A 25572-nucleotide genomic window follows, 5' to 3' on the forward strand; every position below is an offset into this window, starting at 1 on the left:
CTGGCAAAGTTATCGAGTAAGGACTTTTTTGGGCATGGTGACAAATAACATCATACCTTTGCATTTTAAAACTAGAGCACAGAAGCATTTTTTTCCCTTAAAAGAATGTGTGTTAGTGACAGGGTTAGCAGACATTAATATACTGATGCTGCCATAGAAAATAAGGATCTGTTCTCTGATTAACTTTCTACTGGGCATAGAGACAACACATCTGCTAATACACCTTACCAGTATTAAAGGAACATACAATGGAGGATGGGCAAGCATTTTAATATTCCAGGGCAAATGCAAAATTAAAAAACAGAAATGAAGAAAAAACCATCTCGAGCAAACCTCACAATTTTAACCCTGAAACGACTGGGATAAAGTAGGTTGGAAGACAGCACTGGGGTGACCCCTTGTCCTAGTTGCCAAGCAAGGGGAATGATCTCATTTCCTAGAACCTAGAAAAGGGGCAGGCAGCGTTGCAGTTGGCTCCCTTTAGGACACTGTCTCATGCTTTTTGCCCGTGACAGGGCAAAGACTTTGCTAAGCTATAAAGCCAATTGAAAAAAGTAAAATCTTTTTCTTCCTTTCTCTACTAGCCTTCCTATCACCAGTGCCGCGCCCCCCACCCTGCCACTGCCCCACCAAGGGGAAGGGCACCTGAGGGGCAAACTACTTTTCCATTGCTCATATTTTTCTGCATAACTCGAACCTGTATGTGTGTGTTGTGTATGTGTGTGTTTTCTTTCTCCAATTTTTGTGTATTCTAAGTAACACCAGCTGGCTAGCAATACCCTCTCAAGGGTTATGATGTCATCCAAATCCCTCAACTGGATGAGTGGCCGGCAACATGGTCCAAACCAGCTGTTTTGCTATTTATAATGTATACTTGCCTTTGCCATTGAGAATGAAGTTCTGATCTTTTATCAATACAGTTTGTACCAATTGCTCTTTGGTTTTGTGAGATAGTAGATAAGAAAGTGGATTATGAAATAAGGTTGCAAAAGCCCAGATCAGACATAACACTTTCCCTAGATGTCTATCCAAGCTTGGTTTCCCAGGGTTGGTGGAAATAACCTGGACCTTGCATTTCTCTCTCGTGATTCTCAGGGGACTTGAGACTGACGCAACAACTGAAAACAGAGGTCTGCTGGATACCCTAGTCTGGACCTTTATGTTGTCCTGTGGCCGGAAAATTGTTTGCAGAGGTGAGTGCCCTCAAAGTAAAACCTGGTTGGTTTTGAAAGGGAGCTGGGGCTGGTCAAGTCTTCTGTGTAGTTAATAACTTATGGCAATGTTTACCTTCCAAAAAGAAGAATTAAAAATCTGGAGTTATGCTGTTTGATGGTGCATTAAATTCAGCATCATTTAGTGGGTGTCTGCTATGTGCCCAACACTTCCATCACAGTCAAAGCCCTGCAAGGGCTTTCAGCTGAGGGGCAGAGCCAGAAAGGAAAATGTCACTGTCATGTGGTGGGTATGTACTCTTTTAAAAATGTGAACACTGCACATGAAAGGGAATAAGAAATTCTCTAGAAAGACAGGGAAGTGAAACTCTTTGGGCAATCCAGAATGACGGATGTGTCATGAGAGGGTTTGGGGTACATGGTTGGGAAGTTTTGGTGGATATGATTTGATCTGAAGCATATACACATATGCATCTTCAAGAGGTGGCTTGGTAGAGAGCCACAGGTGTGTGGGCACTTCCTGTCCTTACATAATAATCCAAATCTTCCTTTAATGAGCTCCTCTTCGTGCAGTTAATTAATGACTTGATTTACCAAAAATCTTTTCTGCAGCCTTTGTGGATCATGCCCATTGTGAAAAGCAAAGTCCATCCTTTCGTGGACTATAATGACGTAGATTGTGTTAAACCAAAGAACTGTACCTATTGCTCCAGTAGAAAGAAACGCACTTTCCAAGGGCGCACTCAGGTGTTGGCTGGAGTCTTGGTGCTGGGAGCCTTGCTTTACTGCTGTGCACCTTCACAGGTGAAGGCCAGGAGGTTCCTGTTGCAGTTTTCACATATTTTAATCTCTCCAAGACGTCCTAGAAGCTCACTGCATTTCTCCAAGGCTGTCACCCAGTCTGATGTACTCTCTTGGTATACACTGTGCACAGATCACCTTATCCCCAATCGTTTCATGTGAAAGGTTGTTTGGGATACAGAACACATATTGTTCCATCGGACATTGTGCTCCTGCGATATCGACACACTGACTCACAGTCTCTTGGTTTTATAACCCCAATTACCCTTAAAGGATAATTGGGTTTTAATTTATGTCCCAGTTTTTATGTTACAATCAAAGAAAACTGAAATTTCAGTGAGTCGTAATTATCATCAGCTGTGCTGTGGAAACATTCCGATGTGAGCTCTCAGTTTCCAATAGGGAAAGCAATTTCCTGAAGTGATTATTGTAGACTTCGATGTGGAGAATGGTCTGTATTTCTGGGTAGGGTGAGCCGGCGATAGAGCAGGGCAATAATTCCTAGAGACATAGCCATTTTCTTTGCTAATTCCAGGAGTCAGTCTGAAAGGGAAAGGGGCAATAAATGTGCCACATGATTACCTTTTAATAACTGAGAGCTGTAGCTGTTTAGGAGAAAAAGAAATGAAATGTATCTATTACTAGACAGACCAAGATGGTAGTAAATCTAATCCCAGAAAAAGTTCAGGTCATGCGGTCCCACTGGGAGAGAAACATACAGGGTCATTCTAAAATTACTGGATCATTATGTAGTCTCCTGCCCAGAACAATCTGACAGTTAGGTATGGGAATTGTGTACCACCAAAATAGCTTACTGCAAGGATGCGTTCATCATGAAAATATCCACTCCTGGAAATTCAGAGATTCACAGTTTCACCTTTTGTATGTGTAATGCCTGTGAGATATAAATAACTCTCCCCTAAAGCCGGCTTCTTGAGTAGCGTATTTGCATAAACTGCAGCCTCAGAAGACTTCTGACACCTCTGTTAAAGAAAAAAAGAAAGAAAGAGAGAGAAAGGAAGAAAGAAAGGGGGAAGAAAGTTGTTCATCTCTTGAAAGAACAGGCTGATTGAGATTCACAGAAAGGGGTGGGCAAGGCCCAGCCTTCACTCTTTTTGCTGAAGCCCTGTTCCCAGAGGTCCCCATGTCAACTTCAGAGGAGCTCATCCAAAAGGCAACTTCATATCTATGGGCACTAGGGTGTATATACTAACAATTTATTTCATTAATGTCTTTGCTAATAAAGCTCAGGGTGGATATTTAGAGGGAAGGGGACTTTGGGATAAAGGGTGAGGTCCAAGGTTCTAGGGCCATCCACAAGGCAAAGAATATAGGGAACTCCTGGATGTATGTCTTGGATTATGATTTGTAAGGACAGTTGGTCTGGGAGTGTATTCTGCAGCGTTTGAAATCAAGGCCTTGTTAAGCCAGAATGTAAAATTCAGAGAAAAAGGCCGGACCTCAAAAATACAACGTGCTGCTGACAAGGGCACCAATGTCAGCTCCGAAAGATCTCATAAAGAGCTCTGTTACTCCTCAGAAAGATCTTTAGCTCAAAGGAGCTGCTTTAAATCCTTAGAGGAGCATTTTCCCCACAGCTAGGGAAAACGGTAATAGGGAGAAGAAATCTTCTCACTAAATAAATCAGTGCTTTCTTTTCAACATTAAACTTGGATCTTATTTCTTCTAAAATGTCAAAAGGGTAAATGCTGAAAACAGTCAGAAGCAAAACTGTTGTGGTTTGGGGAGTGAAAGAATTCTTCGTAATGGCAGACAAGGAAGGAGTCACTGCATGGGTCGAGGATGGTTTAGTGGAGTGAGAGAACCTGAGGGCTCGCCACAAATACCCCAAGTTGAACAGAAAGTGGGGAAAGGAGACACCAATTCCAAAGTTCAGGGTAGTACCTAGATACGCACTTTCTTTCGAAATCGAAAAAAATGTGCGCGCCGCCTAGTGGCCTGCGGGGAAACTGCCACGGCAATCTTCATGGTTAATGTGTGTATGGGAGGAATGGGGCGTTTTGAAAAACTTTGGATTCAAATGTACTTTAAGATGCACTGATGTTTAATCTTTTCATCTGTTTGAAATAAACAAACTAGGTATTTTATTTGCTGTAATTTTTAAAAGGGGAAGAGAGCTAAGGGGAGAAAGAAAGATGATAACTCAGCGAGGGTGCAAATGTCTTCCCCGTGGTTGCAGTCCCAAAGCTGAGCTTCTGGTATGAGTTCAAAACATTTTGTTGATTTAATGAAAGTCTGGAAAATAAGTGATGTTAAAAATAAAACTATTTCACGTGAAAACTATCATAAGCTCTCTTGAGAGTGAAAAAGAAAAATGAAGGGTGGGGCATTGATGGATAGAAAAGTGACTTGTTTAATGAAACAAAATGCAGAGGTTTTATCCAGAATTTAACAATACGGTTTTATTTTCATGGTATTTATTTTTAACAATAACTTCTATTTAAGGCAACTGATGCTGTTTTGAAGCAGATATATAACTCTTAAAAAATCAATTTAAGAAAAAATTGTTTTAAGTAAGTAAATACTATTACAAGTGACCAAGAGTTATGACTAAAAAAAAAAAGGTATAATTGGTATTTGAATGTCTGGTGTTTGAGACATGCTGTGCGCTGGGGGAAAAAGTACATAGCCACAATGAAAAAGCAGGGAACAAAGAAAAATACCACATGTATATGTATTAATTATGTATCTTGGTAATTTAAATACCTTCTAAGCTCACACTCATTTTTATTCTAGTCTTTCATAGAGTTTAAAGATGTTGAAAAAAGTTTGGAGGAGTGAAGAGCATTTGAGTTAGGTCTTGAGGTATGAGTTTACCTTCAAGATGACAGGAAAACAGTAAAGGCTGTTCTGGGCAGAAGGAACAGCATGGACAAAGTTGTATAAGAATGAGGAAGTTCCCAGTGTTCGGGCAATGTGGGGGATGAGGTTGTAGCCATGATCTCAGATTCCTGCACTGTGGAGGCCCTTTGGTTTTCTCCTTGCTCCATCAGTTAGCCCTTGCTTAGCTAAAAGACTGGAAAACAATCTTAATTCTCTCATGACCCCTTAGTATAAAAAGATTTGTATGTAGACAAATCTGTGATTAATTCTGGGAATGGCATCATGCCTTGAGGTACATGTGAAACAACAGACCTGGGTTACATCACAACATAGGTCGATTTGAGAGCAGTGCTAGGTAAGAAGAACTGAAGTGTCTATCACTCACTTAATGGTCATTCCAGAGCTTCCATTTTGGTGAAAGATTGAACTGTTTCTACTTTGGTAAGTACATTTCAGTAGAAAAATGAAATAATTATGCTTGATAAAGATTTTGCAGAATAAAGGTTGATGCAAAAAGGTCTTGTTTCTGATGAGCCCTGAACTTGCTAGAAAAACTTATTCATCAGAGTTTCCCACTCTTCATGTGGGTCAGTTAGAAAATTGTTGTTGTGTTCTTTGAGAGCAGGGAACACAGCCTCCAACCTTAATTCTTTATTTAAAGATGGCTGCTAGGGAATATTTCAGACTGCTTCCTGCCAAGGTTCCCTGCATAAATAGCAGTTTGAGTAATCAATTGAAGAGGAGATACAGATTCTAGGGAAACTCTTGGTAATGATCCATTTGGTAAGCATGTACCCTTGGAAACTGTACCTTATCCTCTGCCAAGCACAGACCCCTGATCCTGGAGTGAAAGTCAGCTGTGGAAACCTTGCAGGCATTCAGATATGTCTAGAACATACTTTGTTCCTTTTCACAACACATGGTGTAGTCCTCAGCTTCTTTCAGAGCTCAAAATAAATATTTAAACACAGTTGTACTGACTAGAGTTCTCCAGAGAAACAGAGCCGATAGCATCAATCGATACCTATCTATCACTATCTAAATTTATTTTAAGGAATTGGCACATGTGAATATGGAGGCTTAGCAAGTCCAAAATCTGCAGATAGGCCTGCAAGCTGAAGACTCAGGGAAGAGTTGCAGTTTGAATCCAAAGGTGGTCTGCTGGTAGAATTCCCTCTTCTTCCCGGGAGGTGTTCAACTAATTGGATGAGGCCCACCCACTTTATGGAGGATAATCTGCTTTTACTCAAAGTCTACTGATTTAATTGGTAATCTTATCTAAAAATTGTCTTCACAGAAACATCTAGAATTTGACCAAAATTAGCCAAGACGTATATATTAACCATCACACCCCTGGGTCTGTAAAGGTATACTCAATAGTCCTCCCTCACTTAAATTGAACAATAATAAGAGTCTTTTTCCAGTTTCAGAAAGGAAAACTCAAGTTAATGGATTATATTTCCCAATTCTGAGTTTTCCTCCCATACATTTTCCTTAAACCTTTGGCTCCTGTACTCACTATTCCCTGATTATTTATAAAAGGAAGTCACAAGGCACTTGCCTTGACTATGTCATTATATTTTATGAAGATGCTAGTCATTAGTGCCCAACCCTGTTTTTTCCCCTACCACTAAGGGGGACAAGTGTGCATATAACACACACAATGCACTCATATACCTCAAACACATGCACACATAAATATTTGCGCTTAGTTTCTCTAGATAGTAGGTAATGTATTCATTCCCTTATTTTAAAAATAGCTGTTTAGGGACACCTGGGTGGCTCAGTGGGTTAAAGCCTCTGCCTTCGGCTCAGGTCATGGTCCCAGAGTCCTGGGATCGAGCCCCACGTCCGACACTCTGCTCGGTGGGGAGCCTGCTTCCTCCTCTCTCTCTCTCTCTCTGCCTGCCTCTCTGCCTGCTTGTGATCTCTGTCTGTCAAATAAATAAATAAAATCTTAAAAAAAAAATAGCTGTTTATATCACTGGAGAGAAGTTTCAGGCCTATGGTGATATCTTGCCTTTTGGCAAAATGGAGAGAGAAATTTCCTCATGCTTGTGCCTCCAGAGACTGACTCCATGCCTGGTTTATGGGGGTGATGGTCCTTTTAGTAGCGGGACAACAAGTAATTTTAACCTTCTTCTTAATACTTTTCTGCATTTTCCAATTATTATTATTTTCTATATTCAGCAGGTATTAATTTTATAATCACGAAAAGTCCAAACAATTATTGAAGACATCATTGATAGGTGTTACCTGTTCCTAGTATTGACTTAATATGTAGCATATATGAGTGTTTTTGGAGTGGATGTGTATTTAGTAACTCGGTTTACCTCTGCAAATCTTTTGAACTTCTATGATTACTGTCTTATCTTGGCTTACTTATATGACATGTATATGTACGCACTCATCAAACATCACCCTCATTCTGACACTCTCCCTTATAATGTCTAAAAAAGGTTCAGCCTCTTTCTCTCAACTTGCCCAGCACTGTTCTAGATTGAATTAATGAATTCCTGGTTTATTGAATGAGCTTCTAAACAATCTTCCCTCCTGTCAGTCTAGCCAATTCTGGTTTCCATCCTCAAATGCCATGTTCATGTATTTCACACCTCCTCCAAGTCCCTTGGCCACATCTAAGTCTCTCTCCTCCCAACCAAAACACCCCCTTCTTCAGCAACCTCTTCTCTTTCTAATGCCTATCATGGCTTCTTCACAACCTGTTGTCCATCAGTGTAACACTAGCCCCAGCATAGTGCTTGCTTTTTAATAGTTTCTCAATATATATTTGCTAGTTAATAATGATGATAATCACTAACATTATTGAGTATATGTTATATTCAATTTTTTATTCCATTATTACCTTAATTGTCTCACTTAATTCTCACTTACCTCAACGAAATACTCTATTTCCACTTTCATTTCAAAGTGCCTGGTGCAGTTCTTGGAACATAATCAGATTCTCAAAAATATTTGTTGGATGAATGAAGAGAAAATTGAGCTAGGAGAATTTAATGGTTTCCCTAATGCCCCATTGCTGGTAAACTACAGAGCCAGGATTCAAATTCAGGCTGGTCTAATATACAACATTACATGATTTGCACAACTTTGGTAGCTGAATGATCTTTTTCAGTATTTTGTTATATGACACCTACATCCCCCATTGTAAAATGTTGTACTCACATTGCTGCTCAATAAAGAGATGATTAATTCTAAACATGAATTTAGAATAACTGTAATACTAATTTCTGAAATAGCTAGTCTGAAAAGTTCAGACATGAGCCCTTAGGGTGGAGTCTGGGTATAGCCATGTTTGGAGCATTTTAGGAGAAACCAACAAAGAAAGATTATGTTTACTTCCAGCCTGAGCTGCTGCTTCAGAAACATAGAGAAAAAAGTCCCTTCAGATTTTTCACTATACTATGGTCCTTCTAATAAAGCAAAACAAGTAACCAAATTTGCTTAAATGGACAATTACTCTCAAGATGTAAAAGGTGCAAGAGTCCAAGGCAGAAAATCAGGCAGAACTTGCCTCAGACAGAAAACCACTTTAACTCTTACGATTGCCATAAGAACAGAGTATAGATTTTCTAGGATGTAGATGAGGGCAGCTGTAGTAAAGCAACTCACGCTGTCAAGCATCTATCTACTGCATCCTACTCTGATTTATATTAATTTTGTTTCAATGAGACACAAACACCTTAACATTTCCTATTTAAGGGTTATTTATGCTCAACTTCTTAGACACTTAGAGATTAGGGCACACTCAATCTTTGGGCAAACTCAGTCTTTTTGTTTCTGTACTTCTTAAGTTTAGGGAAACATCTACAGTTGTCCTGGGATAAGAAACATAGCAAAATTCTTTCAACCTGCTTTAGAACCAGTGCCGCTTGACAGTTCTCAGAAAGCTATGACTTTACCTGTCTAGCAATTCCCAAGTGGAGCTCAGGGTGGATTAGGAACAGTTCCTAAAGTCTGACAGACTTTACTCAATTCAAGGTAGGATGGTTTGACCAGACTGTATGCTTACTAATTTGTATTTTGGCCTTTTGCTCCCAGTTATGCTTTGTGTTTGTTTATATACCCCTTTCTTTCCACTCTTTTGCTGGCTAATGAATGCTAACTGAACTAGTTCCCTTTAATCAACTGCTCTCTGGCTTTCCATCCTTGATTCTCCACAAGGAAGATGGTGACTTCAGATTTGGATCTTGCTGAGGCTAGATCACTGCCAATCCAACTGGCAGGCTCCTTCCCGGCTTGAGTTCCCATCAAGGTAGCAATCCCATATCCTGGAATGGCTAACTTCTCTGCGAGGTGCCAAGGTTGTTAAACTCACTCCACTACTTTGGAAAGCAAGAGACATCCAGAGGCATTTGTAGCATTTGCAGGGTTTGGAGAGAGGCTGGGGCTGCTAAGTGAAGGCATCTGTTTCCCCTAAGAGGCTATCTAGGTCAAGTTTTCCAACATCTAAACTTTTTCTATCCACTCACTTTTGTGAATTTTTAAGATGAATCAAGTGTTGCCAAACCAAAGACAATTTGCCAGGTGTTGCCCTCAAGGACAGTCTCAGTGGGGCAAAGGACTTTTGTGATCCAAGCCTGGCCAACCCTTAGGACCCAAATACAAAAGAGACAAAGCATAAACCCAATGTTCATGGGATGGGGAATGAAGGGAATCTTTTCAGTGGGAGAGAAGAACCAAGAACAGATGCTAAGTGCAGTCAGGAAAACCAGACAATAGCAATTGTCAGCATCTAGCACCAGTGGTGATAAATTTTCATTTTTTGCAGTTTATAAATAACAATTCCACAGGATTCTCACTGAGCCCTTTTGAAAAATTTTAGTGACAACCATGTCCCAAACATGCCAAACCCAGAGCTGTGTTATCCTACACAGAAGGGATTTTCTTTGTGAAAGGAGAGCTATTTCTGAAACATAGAACTACAAGATACAACTCATTAGATGGGGGTATTCCAGCCACCCACACTGAAGCTGGAGTTACCCCAAACTGGAGAAAACATCCTCCAATAACTACTAAACTATGCTGCTTTAGTTAGTAGTTAACACTAAAATATGCTTACATAGCTTATTGTCAAGTAAGTTCATTCAGTCCAGAAAGTGGGCAAGAAATGCCAGGGCAGGGCTGACATGGGTGCCCCGAGTTACAGCATCACTTTGAACGAGACTATTATTTACTTTTTAAAGTAAATATCATGTGGCAAAATCATGCCTTATACAAACCAGCTGAAGTGTGTGATGTAACCATGTTAACACGTTTTTATAGTCTTGGAAGAACACAACAGGATTGGGTCTATCAGTAATCATGTAAAGAAGCCGAGTATATGTTCCAGATGTTCATTATGTCCCAATCATCTGCTGGGAGCAAAGTGGAGGCTTTCTCCTTGCCCGGGAAGTCTGATTTTAGTAACTGAGACAGAGACGCACTTGAAATATGATATGTGTGGAATTATAATGCTAAATCCCATAGTTCCAGTTAAGTAAGTGTATGTGTGCAAAACAAAACAAACACATAAAAAGCAGTGGGAATAAAGAGAAAAAGAAAAGAAAGAGCAAGCAAAGGAGATACTGAAGGACCTTTCCATTCTGAGATCTTTCCCAGTTTAGCCTCATGGTGCCATGCTCATTTCCACGGTCAAACAGAACCTTTGCTGGAAAGGTCTAGGGGCATGAAATACAAATGCAGGTATAGATCAGCTTGACTATCACTCAGTAACCAACCTTTGTTAAATCAGATCTTTCAATATCCTGCATGATCAGAGCAAGAGTCTTCTATTAGTTCTTTTGCTTAAATATCAAAATCTCTGAAAGGAGGAGTTTTAAGCAACCTCTAAAGAGTCATCTTAAAAAGTATTTAGAATTTTAGATTATAGATATCTGCTTCACAAAATTCTCTATCCTGGAGGGTAATGTTTTGAATCACACCAATATTTTTAAGTTATTATGAAATTAATTCTACTTCCAAGCCCTTTGCAGTTCAGCCTGAACTGATCTTTGCAAACAAATGTACCTCTTGTTACATAACTTCATCTGTCCCTTGGGCCAAGTTAGACTACTTGCTGTACTCTAAACATGCTTTGCTCCATTTGTACCTGTAGCTCCTACTAAAGTATCTTCACCTCTGTCTCAATCCCAGCACATTTAGCTTGAAAATTCTGGTACATTTTCCACCTTCCTAATCCTCCTGGCATTTCTTTCATGCCCTCCTCACCCCTGCGCTAGCTAGAAGAGATGACTCATCCCTGTAAGCTCCCATTTCACTTTTTCATGTCCTTCTCTTGTATGCATTATGTAGGCATGTAGACACTTATTTGTATATATTTTCCTTCATTTATAAAGCAGTCATTGAGCATAATAGACAGCATGCTAAGAAATGGAAATACAACCAGTATTTTTCTAGCTGTAGTCCAATATCCAGTATGTAGATTAATTGATTGTGTCAGTTACCCACTTTGAAAAAAGGCCTCCTAGAAGCACAAAGGGATAGTGTGCTGTGGGCACTAACTGTGGGCTTTAACTAAACAACATGAACCCAAAGCAACTTTTTTTTAAAATGCAGGTAGAAATAAGTTGGACTCAAGAGTTGGTAGACAATTTAAATTTGCAATAAGATTAGAAATAGAATCAAGAGGTAGCTCTTTAAAAAAAAAAACAACCCTGAATATATAGAAATCACCTGTTATAGTGATCATGGTGTCAAGAAGCAATAACAAAAACTAAAATCTCAAGTTGCTTAAATCTTTTAGCTGGCAGAATAAGCTTAGTACTATAAGTTGAATCAAATGTCCTCCTCATTTGAAATTGTAGTTTCTATAAATTGAAGGCACAGAGTTCAGAAACAAATATTCAAATGTTTTTAAAAAATGAGCAAGCAAGTAGATTGAGAATAAATATTAGTAAACTCATCTAAATGTTACAGATATAAAAAGATTTTACTATATTTGCCATGGGCTACATAAACTTCTGTCATGCATTCCTCATGACATTACTTGAACACAGTAAGTCTTCCAAAGCCATCTCTGTGGTCTGAAGTCTCCACATAGCAGACCACTCTCCAGTATTTGTGTCTCAGTTGGTGCCCTCCTAACCGTTATGCCCAGCTCAAATCCCCAAGCCCCAAAGGCCAAGGAGCTCAAAATCAACCATTATGAACCACATCTTTTCCTGTGTTGCGATCAGACTTGTGAGCTCTGGCACACCAGGTCAGTTCTGATTCTAGAGAGGTAGTGGTTATGGTTCTAACTGAATGCAGTGAGCATTCATGGAAACTCTGCTACATGCTCAGCACCTTTGGTAGGCACTATAGGGTCACAAAGGAAGAAGAGACATGATCTCTGATGGGCTTGAGGAGCTAGTTATCTTGCTTAAGAGACACTAAACACACACAAAAAAGATTAGAGATAATATAATCATGAAATATTAAACTGAACATGTGATCAATTTCTAGATTATCTGATTATTGATATGTGTTTATTGCTATGTGAGCAGAAAGGGGAGAATGGGCCTTTGATCTTGGCAATCATACTTTATTTTCCTTGTTTGTTCACTCACCTCCTCTTGTAGATGGCTGTTTACATTTCTCTCCCAAATTCTCTACCATCCTTACTCTTAGTTGAAAACCTTACTTCCTATTTCATCAAAACGATAGATGCTTTACCAGAGACTTCCTTCAAGCTCTTCCCACAGTACTTTTCTATCCACTCACTTTTGTTGCTACATGTATTGCTTTCTTTTCCATTAGTAGGTGTAAATATCTATGCTCCTAGTTGACACTAACCTCCATTTGTATACCCTCTTGCCTTTTCAAGGACCTCACTCCAGAAATTCTTCCCCTTTCCTGTATTCTCAATTAGCCCTTCATCCTGCGTCATTCTCACCAGCACATAAATATGCTGGTTTTTCTCCCATCTTGATTCTACCTTCCCAGGATCAGGGGAAATCACAGTTTATCAGTGGTAAGAATTTCTAAAGGTCTGGTGCCAACTGGATGTAAATGAAGTATTTTCTTTAGGAAAAAAGCACTTCTCAAAAGTGGGTACAATAAAAAGAAAATTGGGATAAAAATAAAGGTTTATGTGTTATAATGTGACTTCATAGCCAGTATTCTAGCAAGTGAATTAATGTCTACATGCCTCAGTTTCTTCATGAAGCTATGATTGCTTGGAGTTCATAAACATTTAGAACATAAAACATCTTGATCGCATTTCTGAATTAGATATTGCTCCTTATATAACTGAATTATAACTATGATAATTTTAGTTTATAGGCAGCAAATAATTCAATCTATCTCATAGAACTGTACCAAAATTGTGTTAGGTGTAGGTGGATAGCTATTTGAGAAGACTCATGAAAAACCAAAAGCTGCAAAAGACAAAGCTCAACTGGTAAATTGCCAAGACAATTTCTAAAACAGCCAATCTGCAGACATCTACATGAAGAACATAAACAACTTGATAAATATATACTTATTCTCAGCCTCAAAGACAGGCTAATCAATGTCATCTTTTCATCTTACTGCTGAGTATTTGAAAACGTGGATGGCAAGTACAGAAAATCATGACCACCTTTCATCTTTATGACGAAACTTTATAACTTGACATCATAGAAGAAACTACAGAAATGCAAATCCAACACTTAAAATAATTACTATGCATATTTTTGCTGGAGTCAGGGGAGGAAGGGTGGTGGCAACAAAAGCACATATCTACTATCAGTGCTTAATGTACTGTATTTCAAGACAAGAATCAGAAGTAGATTGGGGGACTCATGGCATTTTAGAATTGGAAGGGACCTTGAAAACCACCTCAAGTCCAACTGCCTATTCATTCAATATCTTACTGAAATGGAGAAAGGGAGATCTGATGAAGGATATGTACAGAATAATGAGGTACAGTGATCTCAACTGGGCAAGAGAACAAGAAGGAAGAAATGTGTATTTTTGCTGCATATATTCACTCATGTGGCACTTTGTAGAAGAAGCAAATGGTAAGGATGACCTCTTTGACACACTGGTAGGCACTTGCCTGGGAAAAATATTTCTTCTAGACTTGTATGTCTCAGGAAAGAGAGGTAACACAAAAATAAAGGAAGTTTAGACTTAGATTTTTCAGTGGATAAGCCAAGCTTCAAGATGGTCCAGGTTGGGGCATAGAAGCATCATGTTGGAAATAGTAAATGATAGCCCTCCAAAATAAGTCACAGAAGTTGAGACAAGGCCTGGGTTTAAAATCCCAGAAGTATTGCCAACTAGTTCTATGGCCTTGGACAAGTTATTCATTCTGAGCTTTCCTATCTACAATCCCAGGTTGAAACAGACTGAGACTTAAATCCCAGCAGCATCATTAACTGTTGGTGTGATTGTGGGCTAGTTATCTATAAAATGAGGATATGTATATCTACCTCACAGATTGAGCACACAAAATTGCTAATAGAATAGATGTTGTTGGTATGAGAATGCTTGTATATATTTAGTACAAACCACTAACATAAAGTTCTCTAATTTGGAATTTACTTTGTGTTATCTGTATACAGAGTTTTCTGATGGCCACTCTCTAGTAGAAAAGTTGAGGCAAGTTCAAGGTGACCCGTTTCAAATTGATTTGGTTATTCCCAAATTTATGTAAGTCTTGATAAATAAGCTAGCTAACATGAATGATTGCAAACCTCTTAGGAAATACTACTATAAACCTACTCTAAAATGTACCATCCCTGTTATTAATCCACAGTGGAAACCAAATCTAAATATCCAACCTAAGAGCTATCCAAAAAATTTCAGATTCTGAAATTTCTTCAAACCACAAATAGTCACATTGATCTCTCTGTCATATTTGTTAGCTTTAATTTAGAAAAACACTACAGTAAGTATTAGTATTTACTTTATTTTGATGATTTGATGATAGGAGGATAGCAGCTGTAATCTTTGTTCTGCCATATTAACTCTCTAGACAATTAGCTGAGGTGAATTGGGGAACATACATAAAAATAGGTTACAGGAAGCAAGATGCAGAGGCTCAAATCTCTTCCTCCATTCAGTTAAGGAAACAGCCTCACTTAAAAATACAAACAGTCCCTGAAAAGGTTACAGTTTATGCAGAGCTTAATAGGAATTTCTTTGGGGTTCCTTATAAGGCTAACAGGGCCTCTCATGGTTTGTTTGTTTTTGCATTAAAATGAAACATTTTTATTGTACATACTTATAATAAATTTGAATCACATGTTCATTTCTCATTTGTTTTAACACTTTGATATATCATTTTAGATGTCATCACCTGTCAAGGACTGTCAAAATTTTCTCTGCCCATCCAGATATTTAGTAAAGAAAGTCAGTCATTCCCTTCCTGTGTCAATTGTCTTCTTTCTTTCTTTTATTCCTTCCTTCCTTCCTTCCTTCCTTCCTTCCTCTCTCTTTCTTTTGTTACATTATGTTAGTCGCCATACAGTACATCATTAGTTTTTGATGTAGTGTTGCATGATTCATTGTTTGTGTATAATACCCAGTGCTCCATGCACTCTGTGCCCTCCTTAATACCCATCACCAGCTAACCCAAACCCCACCCCCTCCCCTCTAAAACCCTCAGTTTGTCAGAGTCCACAGTCTTTCATGGTTCATCTCCCCCTCTGATTCCTCCCCTTCAATTTTCCTTTCCTTCTCCTCATGTCACCCATGCTATTCCTTATGTTCCACAAATAAGTGAAACCATATGATAATGGTCTTTTTCTGCTTGACTTATTTCACTTCACATAAACTCCTCCAGTCCCATCCATGTTGATGCAAATGGTAGGTATTCATCCTTTCTGATGACTGAGTAATATTCCATTGTATATATGGACCACATCTTCTTTTTTTTATTTTATAATTTTTTATTTTTTTATTAACATATAATGTATTATTAGCCCCAGGGGTACAGGTCTGTGAATCGCCAGGTTTACACACTTCACAGCACTCACCATAGCACATACCTTCCCCAACTGGACTACATCTTCTTTACCCATTTGTCTGTTGAAGGGCATCTCGGCTTCTTCCACAGTTTGGCTATTGTTGCTATGAACATTGGGGTTCATGTGACCCTTCTTTTCATTACCTCTGTATCTTTGGGGTAAATACCCGTTAGTGCAATTGCTGGGTCATAGGGTAGCTCTATATTTAACTTTTTGAGGAAGTTCCACACTGTTTTCCAAAGTGGCTGTACCAACTTGCATTTCTACCAGCAGTGTGTGAGGGTTCCCCTTTCTCCACAACCTTATCAATATTTGTTGTTTCTTGCCTTGTCGATTTTTGCCATTCTAACTGCTATAAGGTGGTATCTCACTGTGGGTTTGATTTGAAGCTGGGGGCATCATGTTCCCTGATTTCAAGCTCTATTACAAAGCTGTGATCATCAAGACAGCATGGTACCGGCACAAAAACAGACACATAGATCAATGGAACAGAATAGAGGCCCCAGATATGGACTCTCAGCTCTGTTGTCAACTAATCTTCCACAAAGCAGGAAAAAAATATCCAAGGGAAAAAAGACAGTCTTTTCAATAAATGGTGCTGGGAAAATTAGACAGCTATATACTGAAGAATGAAACTTGACCATTCTCTTACACCTTACACAAAGATAAACTCTAAATGGATGAAAGACCTCAATGTGAGACAGGAATCCATCAAAATCCTAGAGGAGAACATAGGCAGTAACCTTTTTGACACTGGCCACAGCAACTTCTTTTAAGACACATCTTTAAAGGCAAAGGAAACAAAAGCGAAAATGAACTTTTGGGACTTCATCAAGATAAAAAGCTTCTGCACAGCAAAGGAAACAGTCAACAAAACAAAGAGGCAACCCATGGAATGGGAAAAGATATTTGTAAATAATAAAGTGTACAGATAAAGGGCTGGTATCCAAGATGTATAAAGAACTTCTCAAACTCAACACCCAAAAATCAAGTCAACAATGGGCAGAAGACATGAACAGACACTTCTCCAAAGAAGACGTATGAATGGCTAACAATCACATGAAAGAATTCTCTCATGCTTTTTAGCAAGACCATGTTGCTTTCCATACTTCCAACTCACTACTGAAAACTGTTTCAGGTACTAGTCTCAGAAAAAGGACTACAGTCAGAGCTCGTTACTAACTTCTCTCTAAAAGACCACATGGACTAACCCATCATGTTTTTGATCCCCGTTGACATTCCAGGTCATATCTCATTGTGAGTATTCTTTATCCTGCTCTACACATTCCTTAATCTGACTTAGTCTTCTGTATTCCTTCCCTGAACTCTTCTGCTGTACTCTCTAGAACTCATGACATGTCATCAGCAAAATCCCCCATTACTTCATCTTCTTTTGCTTCCCCTTTTTGCTCTAACTGAAACCCATTTGTCTCTCTGGAGGACGTAAATTTTTCCCAGTCTTCTCTTGAGATTCTTTTACTTTTTTCATGTTATATTTCATAAACAAAAGGGTCTGAAATGATGGATAGGTATCCTCCTTTTTCCCTATAATTACTTTCTGACTTTTGCTTTCTCTTCCCAAAGCTACTTCACTTCCACCTCCTTGGGAGCACAGACTCTCAGAATATGCCACCTTCTCTGCCACCTTATTACTATTACAGATTGTCTTTTTGGTCATTCCCCTTTATGCATTGAAGATTTGTTGTCTGGATCATTGTTTTTCCTTCCACCATTGCTCTTGTCACCATTCTTGAGGACTTCAGTATCCATATGAACAGTACATCTGACAATGTGACCTTGGAACACCTTTGAACACCTTTGAACACTCCTTGTGTCCAATCTTCTGTTCCTCCACTCTATCTTAGCTATCACCCCCTCTCCACACACACACACTATACCCCAGACATTACTATTTCAATTACCACTATCTTGGATATCTCAATTGGTAGGGTATCGGACTTTTAATCTGAGGGTTCTGGGTTCAAGTTTCTCTTTGAGGATTTGTGGCATTTGCCACTTACTTAGGTTACCAAATATTATCACTTAAAATTCCATTGCTGAACCATGCTTCCACTTTAAAGTGAATTCGATCCATTTCTTTTCCATTATTTTCAGAATATGCTAGATAAACGTGTTTTCAGGAAAGAAAAAAAAAAAAGAAGAATCTCCCAAATCCTCCTTTTAAGTATACTACTCCCTGTATACCATTTTCTATCTTTCTAGCTCATCTCTTTTAGTACTCTTCCATCATACCTGTCAAGCAAAACCTCAATTCTGAATCTCTTTCGAGTACCTGGTGCAGGTGAATGTGGCTGAAGAAAACATTTAATCAGGCTAAGCAGCCTCACATTAGATTGATTGATTGATTGATTTTACCAGAAACATCAAGTCAACCTACTGTGCAGTACTGCTTGGAAATCCATGACTTTCAGAAATAATGTGAAGAATGTTGGGGGAGGGGATAAGACTACAAGAAGAAGACTGGGTATGATTCAGATGAGAGAGTGAGAAAAGAGATGATGAGCCATGGATTAGAGAAGAGGTCACAGGAATGTGGGTCAGGGAATATTTTCCAGCAACATTTAGGAGGCAGAACTGGCATGATTTGATGAGTGAAACATGACTTGGGAAATTAAATAATCAGCTTTGCTCATATCAGGAACTATTGGGTAGAAGCTGGAGACAACAGGCAAATGAAATCATTCTAGATTTAATATTTTACCCAGAGTACTTCATTAGATGCTTAGAAGGGACTTAATAGGAAGGTTATTCATAGGAAGTTGTTCATTTCTGTTGTTCATGTGTTTTTCATTTCTTTGCACTCTGACCATCCTTCCACAAGCTTCCTACCTAAGACTTCTCAAAAATAGTCTTTGTAGCTTCTATCCATTCCTGTTGGGGAGGTTTCCAATCTATTATCCTTTGTCATTTACAACCTCCAATTTGAGGGGATAAAGAGAATAATTGATCCTTATTAGTTTAAAAAGTCATTCATTTTAAAAAAAAATCTATTCAAAGAAAACCAAGCAGAAATTTAAAAGTAGGGAATGTGCTATTTTTAGTTTGGGACATTTTAATTTTACTATGAAGTGACAGGGTCAATAGGCAGTTTGGTTATAATTGTTAAAGATGTAGACCTGGTAATTAATTGTATCTATTGTTTTTATCCACCTAAGATTCATTATTCCTATTAATATCCTGATAGTCAGTGGGAAGTTACCCCTATCCCCCTCAGCAGTCTCATCACTCTCCACCCCTTTATCTTCCTATGCTTATATTTATCTGCTTGTTTGTTTTGTTTACTGACTATATATCCCTCTGTAATATAAGCTCCATGAGCCTAGGGACTGACTCCGTTGGTAACTGTTGCATTCCTAGAGCCAAGAAAAGTACTGGACTCATAGTAAGTGTTCAATGCATGTTAAATAAAGGTCAGTTTGTTTAAAGTTGACCTCACTCCTACCACCAGAGATGGTGATATGACTCAGGCTTAAGGAAGTAATTATATTCTACTTTGTTGGAGACAATGGCTGGTTTAGGATGGGCACATAAACTAATATGGCCCTGAAACTGAGAATTTGTACTTTTGGAGCTTCAAGAGACCCCACTGAGGGGGCCTGGACTGCCAAACTAAGTCAGATGTATGCAAAATTAAGAGATAAAGAGAATGAGGTCAAATCTTGATAAGATTATTTAAGATCCTGGGGCAAGACAAACATGTTACATGAACCAATAAATTCCATCTTTTGTTTAACATTGCTCAACATCACTTAAGTTGAATTGCATTTTCTGCCATTTATAACCAAGAGTTTTGATTAACACAGGTTGTAACTAAAGTGTTATAAATAGATGACATCACATGGGCAGGACAGATTATGAGATAATAGAGCACGAGGATAAACCATATTTATGGATGAATGGAAGAAGGAGACTAAAAAGAATAGCTTAAAATGTAAAAAAGAGCCAGCACTATCTAGCTCACAGAAACTAAGTGGAGAAAGAATTTTGCAAAGGAAGAGAAGAGGAAGTAGTAAACTTAAACTCAAAGTCACCAAGAGGGCTTACTAAAACACAGATTGTTGGGCCCAGCCCAAGCAGTTCTAATTCAATAAGTCTTGAGTGTAGCCCCAAAATTTAAGTCTCTCAGGAGTTCCTAGGTAATGCTTTTTTTGCTGGTCTGGAGACCACTTTTGAGACTCATTGTTATAGAGATTTTGAAGAAGGTGAGCTTTGGAAAAAGTTTATTGGAATTGAAAATGTGGAAAAGGAGAACAGTACATGTGTTTACAGTGGGTGGATAAAGATGTAGGGAGTTAGGAATGATTGGGAGGAGAAGAAGTAAAGGCAATGAGGATAGACAATTATTTGAAGGCATCAAATTATCAAAGAAATGAGAGGGAACCAGTTAGAAAGAATGACAGAAAAAGCACCTTTTATTTAAAAATGGGAAAGATCTGGACATGTTTATTTGTTTAAAATAAAGGGCTATTGTAAGGCCTTGAGAAGGTGTTGTTACAAGAGGTACAGGAGGTGAGCCCTAGAGTAATGGGTTGGAGAGGACCAGGAAAATAGGTGAGGTTCTTGAGTCCTCTCAGTAATAGTGAGCAGGAGTTGGTGCAGATGTGGAGAGATTTGTGGATAGAGAAGCCCATGTTTGGATTATCTATTTTTTCCCTTAAAATAGGGAAAAGGTTCATGTGCTTAGGTTAAGGCCACAGGTAGAAGATCAAGGGTTTAAAGAGAAAGGAGAAAGTTGGAAATAACTGCTGAAAAAAATGGGGGAAAGTTAATCACAGACAAGTGCAAGTTTTACTCAAATTATCCACGGCCCAGCTGTGGTTGGAGTCCATGATTATGGAATGGAGGGACTTCTTCCCAGCAAAGCTTGGCAGCCTGGTTTAGGAGCAGAGAAGGCAGACTGTGGCATTTATCCAGGATAGGGGTGACTTTCCTTCTTGTTCTGTTAAGAACAATAATACCTCCATTAATTAGCGCCCCGGGAATAAAGCTCTTTACTATGAAAACAGGCAGTCTGAAAAACAAAAACATGTCCATAAATCACGAAAGCAGAACATTTGTAGCTGTATGACAGAACTGCTCACTACACAGTTTCTTTTTGTCCTGGACCAGACCCTAGTCTAGATCACCATGTGAAATCACTGAAGAATATCTTCTGTCCCAGGTCCCCTTGACCTACTTCAAGGGTCTGACATCTCCTGTTCTCTTCAACCCTAAACCTCTACAAACCTGGGGAGGATTTGATAATCTGTCTTGCAGTTGCTGATTACAGATTTTTGGAATGCCTCATTCGTGTGCTTCTTTAATCAAGATTAGGTATTTTCCATGCTTTTGCTCTGACTGTGAAGTAATATTGGACTTACCTTTCTTAAAAGAAATTTAGGTTTCAACTTAAAAGAGGAGGAATACAGGTAATGGAGGTATGTCTGATCTCTAGTGCTTTGTATTGTATCCAGGAGCCAGCTAAGTGCCTGAAACAAGGAAAATCCTCAAAAATTATCTTTTGAATGAATGAAAAAATGAAAAAATGAATAAATTAACAATAAAACTGATTGTGAGTTGGGGTGGGGATGGAATTGTGGTGGCGATGGGGAACAGACAGTCTTGGTGGAAGTGCAAGTTACAATAGCCTTTATGGAGGGTACTTTTAAATTGTGTTTTCTGGCCAAATTCAACAAGACAGTAAACAACATGTGTTGGAGAGGATGTGGAGAAAGGGGAACACTCTTACACTGTTGGTGGGAATGCAAGTTGGTGCAGCCACTTTGGAAAACAGAGTGGAGATTCCTTAAGAAGTTAAAAATAGAACTACCCTATGACCCTGCAATTGCACTACTGGGTATTTACCCCAAGGGAACAGATGTAGTGAAAAGAAGGACCATCTCTACCCCAATGTTCATAGCAGCAATGGCCACAGTCACCAAACTGTGGAAAGAACCAAGATGCCCTTCAACAGACGAATGTATAAAGAAGATATGGTCCATATATACAGTGGAGTATTATGCCTCCATCAGAAAGGATGAATACCTAACTTTTTCTGGAAGGACTGGAAGAGATTATGTTGAGTCAAATAAGTCAAGCAGAGAGAGTCAATTATCATATGGTTTCACTTACTTGTGGAGTATAAGGAATAACACGGAGGACATTGGGAGACAGAGAGGATAAGTGAGTTGGGGGAAATCAGAGAGGGAGACAAACCATGAGAGGCAGTGGACTCTGAGAAATAAGCTGAGGGTTTTGGAGGGGAGAGGGTGGGTGTTGGGTGAGCCTGGTGGTGGATATTAAGGAGGCATATATTGCATGGAGCACTGGGTGTGGTGCATAAACAGTGAATTTTGGAACACACACACACAAATAAAATAAAATAATTTTTTTTTTAATGTAAAAAGTTTAATTAAAAAAAAAAAAAGGAAGAACCCTGAGACAAAGATTTGAGCGCAAGTAGTTTTCTTAGAAGATGATCCCATATAGCACCGGTAAGGGAGCAGAAAGGGAAAGAAGTCAATAAAAGGGTATGTTAATGAGAGAGTTATCATCGTGGATAGCTGAGGCTCAGCTCAGTTCCACTAGGGACCTCTGTATAAAGTTGTTCCCTGCCAAAGGTGAAGAAAGTGGGGACATTTATTTGTCATTGACTGAGGACTTCTCTTGGATATGTCAGTCCCCAATTTTTCTGGCCTACCTTGTGAGTGCGCAAAGCACAGTTTTTATAGCCAGGAAAAAACCTCAGAAAACGAGGTGCAGGCTTGCAATAGGAAGTCATTAGTGACTGAGGAAGGGGTATGGTGGGAGCATCAAGAGCAAAGTTACAGAGCCTATCTGGCATAATCTTTCAAAATTTTAAACCTATACTCTTCTATGCAGTAATTCCAATTCTATAAGTTTATGCACTTGTAAAATGCTCACATCTGCACAAATACATACATGTATACATACAAGGATATTCGTTGCAAGATTATTTATAGTAGCAAACTTTTGGACATGGTCTCAGTGTCTATAAGTGTAAGAGGCTGATTAGACAAATTATTGCACCACCATATATTGGAATTCTATGTGGCTGCTAAATAAATAAGAAGGCTCTATCTCTACTGACACAGAAGAATCATTGACATATATTATTAATATAGAAAAGCAAGATTAATAATGGCTTGAATAGTATGTTACCATATGTGCAAAAATGTGTGCACATACATGTATGTGTATATATGTATATATATTTGTATATGCCTAGAATATTGCTAGAGGGATATTGAAGAAATTGGACATGATAATCCCGCTGACACGGAAACTGAGAATGAGAGAAAGTCAAGGTGAAAGAGAAAAAACTTATATTTTTTTACTATAATATGTTGTATTGTGTAATTTTTTAATATGCTCAAGTAAGACCTATTTTAAGAAATTAAAATGGTAAGTGAATTGGAGTTGTGTGTGTATGTATGTGTATATTGTAGTTAATTAAACAAAACAGACACTTTTCTCCCTACTTCTATTCCGACCTTCTAATCACAAGGGAATCGAATCTCAAAGGATTCCAGAAAATTTCTGGAAATCTTAGATGTCCTAATGCTGAGATTACTCCATTCCCAGCCAATCATGAAAACAACCTCCTCCAGACTTCTTTTGCTGTTGCATGTTTCACAGGTCTCTGCTTTCCTGTGAACCAATGAAATGGTAGCTGAAAACTGTTTTAAGACAAACACAAAAAAGTAAGTTCTGGCACAAGCTGGACTAGATGTTCTTGATAATACATTTCCAGCAGAAATGTTCTCATCCTTGAGGGAAGTCCCCTGAGTGGTCATGACACTCTGGGGCAGGGAAGCGACTCCTTAGGGGTGCCTAGAATGTCTCAACATTTGGCTGGGCAGTGGCATGTCACAGAAGTGTATAATACAGATCTTCGTTTTGAGTAACTGGTGCTTTCTCTGGAGTACTGGGGGCTAGAGGAACTATTTTTCCCTAATGAAACTGGTGAACTGTTATAGTTTCTTCTGCCTCCTCAGCTTCTCCATGGAGAAGAGGATTAGTTAGCTAGTTGCTCAGCTGAATCAGTACAGGCATCCACATTTGGCATAGACTGCCCAGATTAGGTGGTATCATCTTTGGCAGGGAGTTAGGGGAGAGGTACAGAATTCCCATTTTTCTTAGTTGATACCAGTGAAGAATAAGAAAGATCAGTCACATCCAGATCATTGCTACAGCAAACCTTAAATGCTCTTCCTATTTCCAGTCTTGCCATTTAAAAAATCATCTTCCAAGATGTGGCCACAGTGATCTTTCCAGAATATATGATATAACTCTGATGATCCATTTTTTTGAAAGTCTTCAGCGGAACCCTATTTTTCTATAAAGTAAAATACATCCCATAACCCTGGTACTGAAGTCTTTCATGGTCCAGCCTGTGGACGTTTTTCTAACTACACCACTTACCAGTGCCATCCTTTTGTATTTTTAGCAGTGCCTACAGATCCCTATATTCTGCTTACGTTCTCCTCTATTTCAAAATACAGAGACACATTTCCTGGTCCTCTGGGTTCCCATGGATGTGTTAGAATCCTTTTCTCTCATAGTACTTATTACACTGTATTACAATTTCATGTTTGTGTATATCCTTTATTAGACAGTAAGATTTTCTAGGTAAAGAAAGTTCTGGCACAAGCTGGACTAGATGTTCAGTAGGCAATCAATTCAAGTTATTTACATAGACCAACTATTTCCATCAAGTGTCTGTGCTTGAATGCCTTCAGCTTATCCTGTATGGACATCTCATTCTACTTTGATGATGGATAAGAATAGTGTTGCAGGCTGCATTCCCCAAGAAAAAGATTCTGAAGTGGAGATTTGTGTGCAGGAAGTTTTGGTGGATGTTTCTCAGGATCTGCACCTGTGGAGGAAGTGAAAGAAGCAGATTAGGAGAGAGGATATATTGTCGCATGGCAGCAGCAAGGCCTTAGCTGACCCTAGAGAGTTCTGAAGCTGGGGAAGCCCTTCAGAATTGGCCCAGACTGGGGAAGGAGGCTGAGCTTTCATATCTCTACATGAAACAGATGTTGGATGCAAACTGTCCCTGGAGGGAGTCATGACTTTAGGGCAAGGTGTCTCTTTTCAGCCAAGGGCAATTACTCTGGAAGCCTGAGGACTGAGAGCTATTGGTAAGCAGCACACCCAGCACTTGAATATAACCTTCTTTCCTGCAGGGGTATCTGGACAGCGCAGTACTCTGTATAAACTGCAAATGTGGACTCTAGAAATAGAATACCTGTATTCATTTGTGAGCTCCACCATTTGCTAAGTGTTCCAATTATCTATTGCTATGTCACAAACTACTCCCAAACTTAATAGCTTTAAAACTACAATCATTTATTTATAGCATAAATCTTCAATATGGTAAGTTCAGTGGGGAAGCTTATTTCTGCTTTACATGGTATCACCTGGGGTGGCACATTTAAGGTTGGAAGATCTACTTCCAAGATGGCTCACTTACATGGCTGGCAGTTTCAACAGGGACCTCTCCATAGGAGAACTTGGGCTTCCTTACAGCCTGGTGGCTGAACACCAAGGATTAGCATTTTAAGATAACTAGGCAAAAGCTGTATCACCTTTTATGACCTTCTCAGAAGTCACAGAGCATCATATTTTGATAGAGGAGTGCCAAGGCTACATTGTAAGAAGAACATGTGAGAGTGGAGCTATTGTTATACCACTTTTTTTTTTAATACAATCTTCTGTAATTTATTTTCTGGTCATGATAATTAACATTTGTTTTTTATGCAAAATATACTTAT

General features: G+C 38.9%; 1 long non-coding RNA gene across 1 annotated transcript in view; it reads left to right on the forward strand.

The window, feature by feature from the left end:
* The first annotated feature begins 1100 nt into the window (after positions 1-1100).
* LOC116859218 overlaps positions 1101-25572 on the forward strand; it is a 91850-nt gene continuing 67378 nt past the window's right edge. Inside the window, exon 1 of the long non-coding RNA XR_004381116.1 lies at positions 1101-1193. This is a non-coding gene — a long non-coding RNA (uncharacterized LOC116859218). The remainder of the gene's footprint in view (positions 1194-25572) is intronic.

The sequence above is a fragment of the Lontra canadensis genome, unplaced genomic scaffold, assembly GCF_010015895.1.
Source record: "Lontra canadensis isolate GAN:19392208 unplaced genomic scaffold, GSC_riverotter_1.0 scaffold150, whole genome shotgun sequence".
NCBI classification, from domain to species: domain Eukaryota; kingdom Metazoa; phylum Chordata; class Mammalia; order Carnivora; family Mustelidae; genus Lontra; species Lontra canadensis.